Source organism: Ptychodera flava, chromosome 2 (genome assembly GCF_041260155.1).
Source record: "Ptychodera flava strain L36383 chromosome 2, AS_Pfla_20210202, whole genome shotgun sequence".
In the NCBI taxonomy this organism is placed as follows: Eukaryota; Metazoa; Hemichordata; class Enteropneusta; family Ptychoderidae; genus Ptychodera; species Ptychodera flava.
This window is the reverse complement of record NC_091929.1, coordinates 45,026,872-45,036,517: the sequence shown is the minus strand read 5'-3', so window position 1 is coordinate 45,036,517 and position 9,646 is coordinate 45,026,872. Positions and strand designations below refer to the sequence as shown.

Sequence of the window (9,646 nt, the reverse complement as noted above, 5' to 3'; positions counted from 1 at the left end):
GCCTACCGTAAATTTCCTGATAATTGACATTCAAAGTGGTCGCCATTCCTGTGTAACTATGTTGGGCAAAACTAAATTTTAGATTTTTGCAAAATCATGACTGTGAATTTTTTATTGAATTCAGAAACTTCAAATGAGTCGTCACAAGTGGTAGGTAAGAAAGTTCCCTCGAGATGTTTAACCGATCCCATTTAAGTTTGTTATAACTTAAATGGTTACAATATATATCCTTTAATCTTTTGTAAGCTCTATAGCTCGCGTGGAGTGGCCTAATCCTTATATTATCATATGGCACAGTGTAATAAGGCCAAAAAGAGAAATGTTTCTGGTCAGCGCGCGCGTCACTTGAACAGCAGCGCGTCACCTTTTTTTCTTGTTTTGTGTCCAGCGGCCGCGGCAAACTACGTACTGCTTCAGCTGCTATAAATCAAGTTTTAGGGTCACTGGACACTTGAGGTGGGGTTCATACATCTACCTGATGCATGTACCTATTTCTCGAATATTTACCCACAATTCAACGTCTATCTATTAGTAATACACACATTGCGCAAGGGTGTTTGGGAAGGATATTTCAAGGTATAAGGTCCACCCAGGCCCGACCTCTTAACCATCTACAAGGAGCACATACGTTCCGTGTATTGACATATTAATCTCAGTTCAAATTACGTACGGGTCAAAGATCTTAAGACCCTTTGGCCTTGTCGAAGTATTGGCAGGGACGACCTTACTAAGATTCTTCAATGATTTGAGCAGGTGTGTCCTGAATATGGCGATTGATTTGTACAGGAGCCAGGTATTCTGATTTTCCAGTAGAGAGTAACGTGAGTACTTCCATGATGGGCAACTTTCAGTCAATTCCAATGTCAGTGACAGCACTCGTCGAGTTTGGAACATATGTCACATTTAATTTAAGTGGTGGTGAGCGGCAAAAGAGTCGAGACCAGTACCAGTCCAGAATGCCTTTCAGTTGTTGATGGGCGGTACACGAAAGAAAACATGGCCAAACAGCGACAGCTTGAAAGACCTAACACTCGTTACAAGCCGCACAATGACATTATACAGTACATGATCAGTGACTGAATGAACAGTATATATGTGACTATATTGATAAAACTATAAATTTGACCCTTCTTCCTACCTTGAGGGAAAAAAATCGCGTCGTTGCACCATTTTAAGCTTATGTATGTATGTATGTATGTATGTATGTATGTATGTATGTATGTATGTATGTATGTATGTATGTATGTATGTATGTATGTATGTATGTATGTATGTATGTATGTATGTATGTATGTATGTATGTATGTATGTATGTATGTATGTATGTATGTATGTATGTATGTATGTATGTATGTATGTATGTATGTATGTATGTATGTATGTATGTATGTATGTATGTATGTATGTATGTATGTATGCATGTATGTATGAATATATGTATGTATGGATGTCACACTCAAAGACTCCCAAACCGCCACACCTACCATCACAGTATTTGGTCTACAGGTGAGGAGACAGTGTCAAAAATATGCAAATGAGGTAATAAATCCTGCAAATGAGCGGGAGTGGTGGCAATAACTGACCCTTTTAAAGTTGACCTCCAGTACATAACCTTTCAGACCTTATTTACTTTGTCATTCTTATTTTTCTGGTTTAAATATTTCTTGATCGACCGATTCATACCAAATATGAGCACACTGTCCTTGACGGTATTTTTTAAAGAAAGGCCTTACCATAAACATTTCTTTTTGGGCTTAATTATATTTAATCCCCCGTATTCGGAACGAAGTGGCTGCCTCGCGGACGAGTGATTCCCCGTTTAGCGGCCGTATCCCTCCGAACCAAAGGTTTCTACGGCTCTCCACGGTAGAGACATGACATGGCAACACTACTACTCAAATAAGACCATTCAGAGATCATTCTCAGAGAAACGAGCTCGATATCCGATGGACACATGTCGTATGATGACACCTATACCCACCCAAAAGAAGACAGCCACAGCTAGTTTTGATTTTCCGCTGTGGATTGTCGGTTCGCCGTTGTCGATTGGGACATAGTAGGGTGATATATATTTTTTCTTCTCTTTAAAATTGAGACGCTCAATACACATCTCAATTGTCGCTTTCAAAAGGTCCAAATGGCCATATTGGATGGCAAACAATTGGTCAATGTAATTTCTCTCGTACAAATATGGTTTATTCATCTTATTTTCTAATAGACATGATGCACATATTTCGAAACGGACGAAATAAATGACGTGCCTATAAGAGATTTTTGTCACTTGTAAAATCCACGGTTATTTTGCATATGTGACTACCTGGGTAGCTGAATCTTACCGTTATATATTGAATGATACAAATCCTAGTAGAGGGACCCGTAGGTCTGTCTTTCAACCCGTCTTTATCCCAAACCATCACTTCCATTACCACTTTGAAGCCTCTTTGGACATTTACCCAAACTCTACGTAAATCTAGCCGAGGTAACTCCATTCGTAATTGGTCCATAAATAGTTCAAATACATATCAATACACAGCTACTTCCTTTCTCAACCATTTTCGTGATACTTGACAGTTTTCACTTCACCGAAATTTCTGTCCACGGTTTCGAAATATTTAACTAAGTAGACAGTATGTCATTTAAAATGACTTAACCGTCAAATAATGCATATTTATATACAGCTATATTATCGGAAAGTGAGCCTACAGTACTAACTCTTATTCCCAAAATAATTTACCGCCTCATTTAGAACTTAACCTTTGACCTCATTTTCATAAGTATACACATGTTTGACGTCATGCTTTTCTGGCTTATCGCTCCTACATCATTGCCTGACTCAGTAAATGATTTGGGAAAATGCTATTAGCCTCATGACAAATTTCAGGTTAGTAAAAAACCTTTGAAAACTGTACCACTTACGATGATACGCAAATGCCTTTAACATGGTACAGAAAGCTACAGGTGTACATAGTTTCCATCAATTCTTTTGTTTGCTATATCAAGAACGGTATTGTTTGACTAACCTATAATTTTACCGAAGCTATTTCTCATTTATAATTTTTTGACTCATAATATAAACTATCAGCCCCCCCTGGTAAACAGACTGAAATTTATCATGTCATGTTTCATTATTTTATTTTGCGCACACATCTGACCTCGAATATGTGCTTTTGATCAGTATCGCCCATCTGGCAAACAATGCAGTGCCACCTTTAACCGCCACATTATTAAGGGTAAACATTAGTCAAGTCGGAAGGTAGGGTTCCGATTCACCAAATGGATAAGCTTATATTTTAACCTACATTTTTGTAATCCTTAGGGTCTATAGTTAATGAATTTTGATGTTCCAAAAATCAAATATTGTCCAATTGGGTTCATTTGGAGCTATCTTGGCGCCATCTTGGCTGCCATCTTAGATTTCAACAATTGGGTAGGGGTCAAATATTTACCGCTCGACGGAAATAGAAAAAATGAAATACTAAACGTTATATTTTTTTGAAAGCCCAGATTATGGCCTTTTCATTGATATACAACTTAATACAGATAAATTAATATTCGAACGTCGATTGCACTTTATATCGTTCTTGACCGTAAATTGTAAAATTAGCAAAATTTCACACCCAATTACCAAATTCTCGTTCTTCTAAACAAATTTCATGATGTATTTATATATATTTTTGGAAGAACTTAGTGCAATAAACACTTAGTGCAATAAACAAGAAAAACAACATTAAAAGTATGTGGCTTGAGATTAAGTGGGTGCATGAGCTTGTATTATAAGGGGTAGGGGTGATTTTCCCATTTCTGTTTCGAATAATGAATGACGAAACCACAAACATATTACAATGTTTGAAAGTGCTGAATCAGGCCTTTCAAAGCATATATAGTTTTATAGTGAAAAGTCCTATATTTGAAAGTTACAAAGCTTCAAGCTTTCAGATTTTAAGATGGAGCTGCATGTTGCCGACACTGTTTTTTTTCGAAGCAATATTTCTCATCAAAGATTAAAAGAAAAGCCCCTCACAATATATATTTTCAAAAGCAGACACTCGAAAGTTTAGTATAGTAGCAGTAGTTTACTCAAAGGATGGAGTGGGTGTATATTTGGGGTAAAAACCTCAATTTTGGTATTAATGATAAAAATTAATTTAAGTCAAAACTTGACACTATTTTCTAAAATGTAATATTTCACTTGAAAGAAGAGTATATGTAGCAACAACGACTATTTTATTAGACATTATCTATCCTCATTCTAAATGGCAAGGGTATAAAGACTGACCCTCAAAAATTGATTAAAATCATGATAAGCAAAATTAAAATGCCTCATTTTCAAAATGTAAGAACTTTATGGCCAAAAATAGTCATTTTGTTATAAGCATTTTAAGAACATGTGAAAATTCCAGAAAATTTGACCCAGCCAGAAGGAAGTTAAATTCTTTGGATATTTCGAAACTGGGAGGAAACAGAAGCTAGGAAATCGGGTGATTTGATTACATTTGCATAAATTAAAGATTTTTATCACCCAACTTTCGACTGCTTGACAAGCTACAAGGTGAACCTAACCAATATTTATTTTCTTGGGTTAACAAATTAATCATAATTGCATAAATATTTGCAAAAAAGTTATTTTGAGCAAAGTATGCTGTGTTTGGTGCAACGACTTCTTTAGTGATTTTTGAAAAACAAAATTATAATATATGGGGTAGGGGTAATATATCCCTTTGTGCCTCGAATCATGAATTATGAAACCATATCAATATTATTTTGGTTGAAAGCTGTGAAAGGGCCTTTCTAAACATGTATAGTCTTATGAGGAAAAATCACCCATTTTAAGTAACAAAACTTAAACCTTTCAGGTCGTGTCAATTTTAAGTGAATTTTCTTTTAAACAAAATTTTAATATAAGGGGTAGCGTAATGTTTCCCATTCGAATCATGAATCATGAAACCATATAAATGTTATTTTGGTTGAAAGATCTGAAAAGGGCCTTACTAAGCATCTATAGTTGTATTGGGAAAAATCGCCTATTTGAAAGTTACAAAACTTAAATCTTAAGTTTGTTTCAATTTTAAGTTATTTTTTAAAACAATATACACAAAACAGTTAGTCCGTTGCCAGGTATCGAAATCATCCCCTTTATGGCATTTTACGCACTATGATTTTCTGTTAGCTAGTATTCTCAGCTGTCATAATCTCCTTATCTGCCATTTAACTGATGGTGGGTAAGAATGTAACGACTGGTTTTGTAGGGGGCTGTCACGCCCTTACTAGTAAAATAGGAATGGGTTAGGGGTAACATATTTACCGCTAGTCGGACACAAAAACAACAAAGTACCATAAACAATACATTCTTAGAAATCCCAGATGATGCCCTTTTCATTGGTTTGTAACTTAATGGGGATAATCAATATTCAAACATCGATTAGATTTTATATCGGCCATGAAATGAAAATTGAAAATTTGCTTAATTTCAAACACAATAATTAAGTTTGCAACCAAATAGTCAAAACTTGCAATTTTTCAAATACATAAGGATGTATTTATATAGTTGCTATGCTTTCTGTACTCTTGGTTAACTGAATCAAGTGTTGTATGCGCATAGAATAATAAAATAAATAATAGAATTAAGCTCTTTTGCGGTTGGAACGAATAGTTAAACATCTTCGTGCAGAAAAATGTAAAATGCAGGGTGCGCACAAATGGATTGCGCATTAAACAAGTACCTCAGTGAGATATTCGCCCCAGAGCTTCATTTAAACACTGTCAGGTATCGCAATTTTCCAAAAGTGTCAGATAGTAAAAGTCCGCAGAAACAACGTCATATGCAGTATTTTATTTTGACATTTGTCAAGAGGTAGACAGGGTGAGCATTCCATTTAAGCGGGTTAAAGAGAAAATACACATTCAATTTGACGTCATCAGGTGGCATTGCAGTTACCATTAACGCATTAACCTAAAAGGGACTGGTAAGTTTCTTCGGCCTGGGGACGGAGCGGCGGTGGATTCATTGGGGTTCACCCTGTTTTTTTGACTTGGTGATAGAAAACGGTCATCATGTTTTAAATGCTCAATGGGGTGTCATTGTGTTTTTAAAATTTCGACACGGGTTAATATTTGCCTAATTTGAATCGGGCCAGCCACAAACTTCATCATTCAGTTGCATTTTGGGGCTCGCCCTTTTTCTGTTCCAAGATTGGGAAGTGGATACAGTAGTAATGACAATAAAAATATAAATTGCTTGAATACTGAAAATACCATCTATTTATGCCAATATTTTGTGCCCATTAATATTACCCTGAACTAATAATTTCCCTGTTAATGATTGATATTTTTTAATAATTTCAAATATAATATTGAGCATATTTTCAAAGTTCACCTGAATAAAGTATGTCGTCATTCACACGTTTGTCACTTTGGGTTACGTGTTCGTAACAACTTTGGCTAACCCCACAATGTCAAAGTTATTTTGTAATTATTCACTGAAATCACTCTGTGTATGTTACTATGTCATTATTTGGTGATTTACTGACTGATAGGACAGGATTTCATCGATATACCTGTCGGACATTTCTGTCATGGGACGCGTATGAACCCCCCCCCCGGTGAAAACTGCAAATCAATGCAATGTTGGTAGTCTGAATAGCATTTGTTTTTCTACCAGAGAAACTACAACTTTAGCATGAAATACTTTCTTTTTCAAGCAAACATCATTTTCTTGACCTTTTTCATTGGAATAACCAATGATTGCCAACCGAGCATATAGTTCACAATTTTGCAAGAGAGAAAAATCAAGATCTAACTATGCAGCTGATGTTAACAAATCTACATTGTAAATATTTATGTATCAAAAACGCCGATTAATGTGGAGTTGGCTGCACAGTTCAAACTTTTGCACTGAAAAAACAAGAAAATGAGTGGTTTTCCTTTGATTTTCATTTATTTTGCTTCAAAATTTGTGAAAATCAGCAAATCCTCATTTTTCAAAAATATTTCTCATTCTGTAATTAGGCTAACGCCCGTTGGATGAGAGACTGATAAAAAAGGTGAAACAATTCTGGCGATATGGCCCACAGAATGGATATTCAAATGACCAAATAATTAACAAGCACTGCCCATGAGACAAGTGTTAATGCACCTTCATGTCACAGCAGACCAGATATGAACTGATCCCGTAGCATTATATATTGCTGTTTTGCATAAATTTAATCTTTTGCCACAATGTTTGCAACTCACTTTATATTGGCAGGTGTAATTGCCTTTGGTCAAGTCCTTTATGCTCTGTATGCCAAACTGTGAAATCTAATTAGATATGCAAATTATAAATTAGATGACATGATAAAGCGAAATGACTTTCAATATTGATCAAGTAACCCTGGTATCTATCCCTAATTAGGAAAGTTCATTAAGTATGCAAATTAGGAATTGGTTGAAGTAAAAATTGCTAAACCATTTAGAATAATAATATTGTATCATAGTATCTTCAATGTACATAGCAAGTTTCATCAACTTTGGTTGAGTCAATCAAGATATAGATCCTTAATTAGGAATGTTCATTAAAGATGCAAATTTGGAACTGGCTGATGTAAAAATGTTTAATAACTTACAATAATGTTGTATCATTGTATCTTGAATATAGATAGCAAGTTTCGTAAACTTTGAGGAGTCAATTCAGATGAATATCCCTAATTAGGAAAGTTCATTAAACTTGCAAATTAGGTATTGCCTGAAGCAAAAATACTTTATGACTTTGAATAGTGATGTATCAAGTGTTTTCAATGTACGTAGCAAGTTTCATCAACGTTTGTCAAGTCAATCAAGATATATATCCCTAATTAGAAAAGTTCATTGAATATGCAATTAGGCATTCCCTGAAGTAAAAATGCTTGATAAATTTAATAAAGTTATGTCATAGTATCTTCCATGTACATTGCAACTTTTGTCAACTTTGTTAGAGTCAATCCATATAATTTATATATCCTTAATAAAGACAATTCATTCAATATGCAAATTAGCAATAATCTTTCATGTCATCCCTTATTATCTTTCACGGCTGATATATCCCAGTGTAATCAACATTTATAGCAAATCTAATCAAATTGTGTGCGGTCATTCTCAATGTATGTCATTTTTTAAATCATTAGTTATGCAAATGAGCAAAACGTATGCAAGCCACACCCAACAAAAACTAAACAGTCTTGCCATCTTTGTACCAGATTTGATTCTAATCTAATGAGCCGTTTTTGAGATATAATGCCAACAGACAAATAAATAGAGATACAGACAGCGCTGCGACATAAGCTCACGTGTTAACACATGAGCTAAAATGATGCATTTACATTGAGTATCATTAGGCTAGGTTCACATATAACAGTTAGAGGGGTCCGGAGGAATCGCGATTGAAATCTTATTTTTTAGATCCACCTCCACACCCACCCCAACCCCAATTTTAATGGGTGATTATGGCTTTGCTATAATCATTGTTAACGTCTGGAGGGACACGGGGAAAAGGGTTTAGACCTTGCCATGTATGGGTAACCATGCGCCACCTACTCCTACCCTGGCTGGATGCACTTGAGACGTAACCTCCCAATCTACCAACTGCCCTCATTTACCGTTATCAACAAATTGCGTCACCCTTTCCACGTCATTATCCATGCGCATGTCTGTGTGATCAAAGCATAGATCGTCCACTTCAACTTCTGCCACGCTCAAGTTCACACCACAAAATTCACCACGCCGTCCAGGCTGCCATGACGCCTCGTCGCCCCCGCCATGGCAGAACGTGCATAACCCCGGATTTCGGCCAAACACTTTGTCTCCGTGTCGTTCCTTTGCGTTAATAGAGCCGTATATTTATCAGGTATGCACACAAAGATAAATTTGGTAAAAAAAACCATTTAGTCACACACTTTTTCATTTAAATTCGAGTCTTCACTGTACAAAGTTTTGCTTTTTTGTTTTTTATTATTTTACTGTGACAATGAGAAAATTTAGAAAATTTAGCACGGTGACCCCCATCTTTTTTTTTAATATTTGATTATTCTCATATGCTAAACTCAAAACTCCCTGATAACTTTCAAGTCTCCTGCTCTCCCATGTGTTGCTTTCTGGCCTGATCTTATTTACAAGTATGTTTCACTTTCATGAGCATCACATGACCTTACCTCTCCTTCAGCTACTTCATAGTCAGAAATATCTCTGTCACTGCCGGTATGCAGTGATCTTTTTCATACAGCATATTGCAATTCGAACTGTCCAGTATTCAGCTTGCGAACACTTGCGAACAAAGCCTGTAAATGTGTGCCCTGCATTTGTTTCACTGACAAATGACTTTACTCTGGAGTCTCATTCCAGTATCACCAAACATTGACGACAAACTGAATATTGTGTGTTTCAACATGCTGTAGCGAGACAGCAAGAACTGCATGATTTGATATACTGCATAGAAGTATTGCAACAATTATCAACAGTTGCAGCAGTGCTCCGATACTAATTGGCCTACTTTTATGAAATACATACATGTACAATTTTTGACAAAGCATCAAGTTACTCTATATAAGTAAGCGATGTAATATTTATAGCGGTGTAATATATATATATATATATATATATATATATATATATATATATATATATATATATATATATA

The 9,646-nt window shown here is 35.5% G+C and overlaps 1 protein-coding gene across 1 annotated transcript in view; it reads right to left on the bottom strand.

The window, feature by feature from the left end:
- LOC139150438 (uncharacterized) overlaps nucleotides 1–9,646 on the bottom strand; it is a 73,966-nt gene that overhangs the window by 46,087 nt on the left and 18,233 nt on the right. The gene's annotated exons all lie outside the window — the stretch shown is intronic.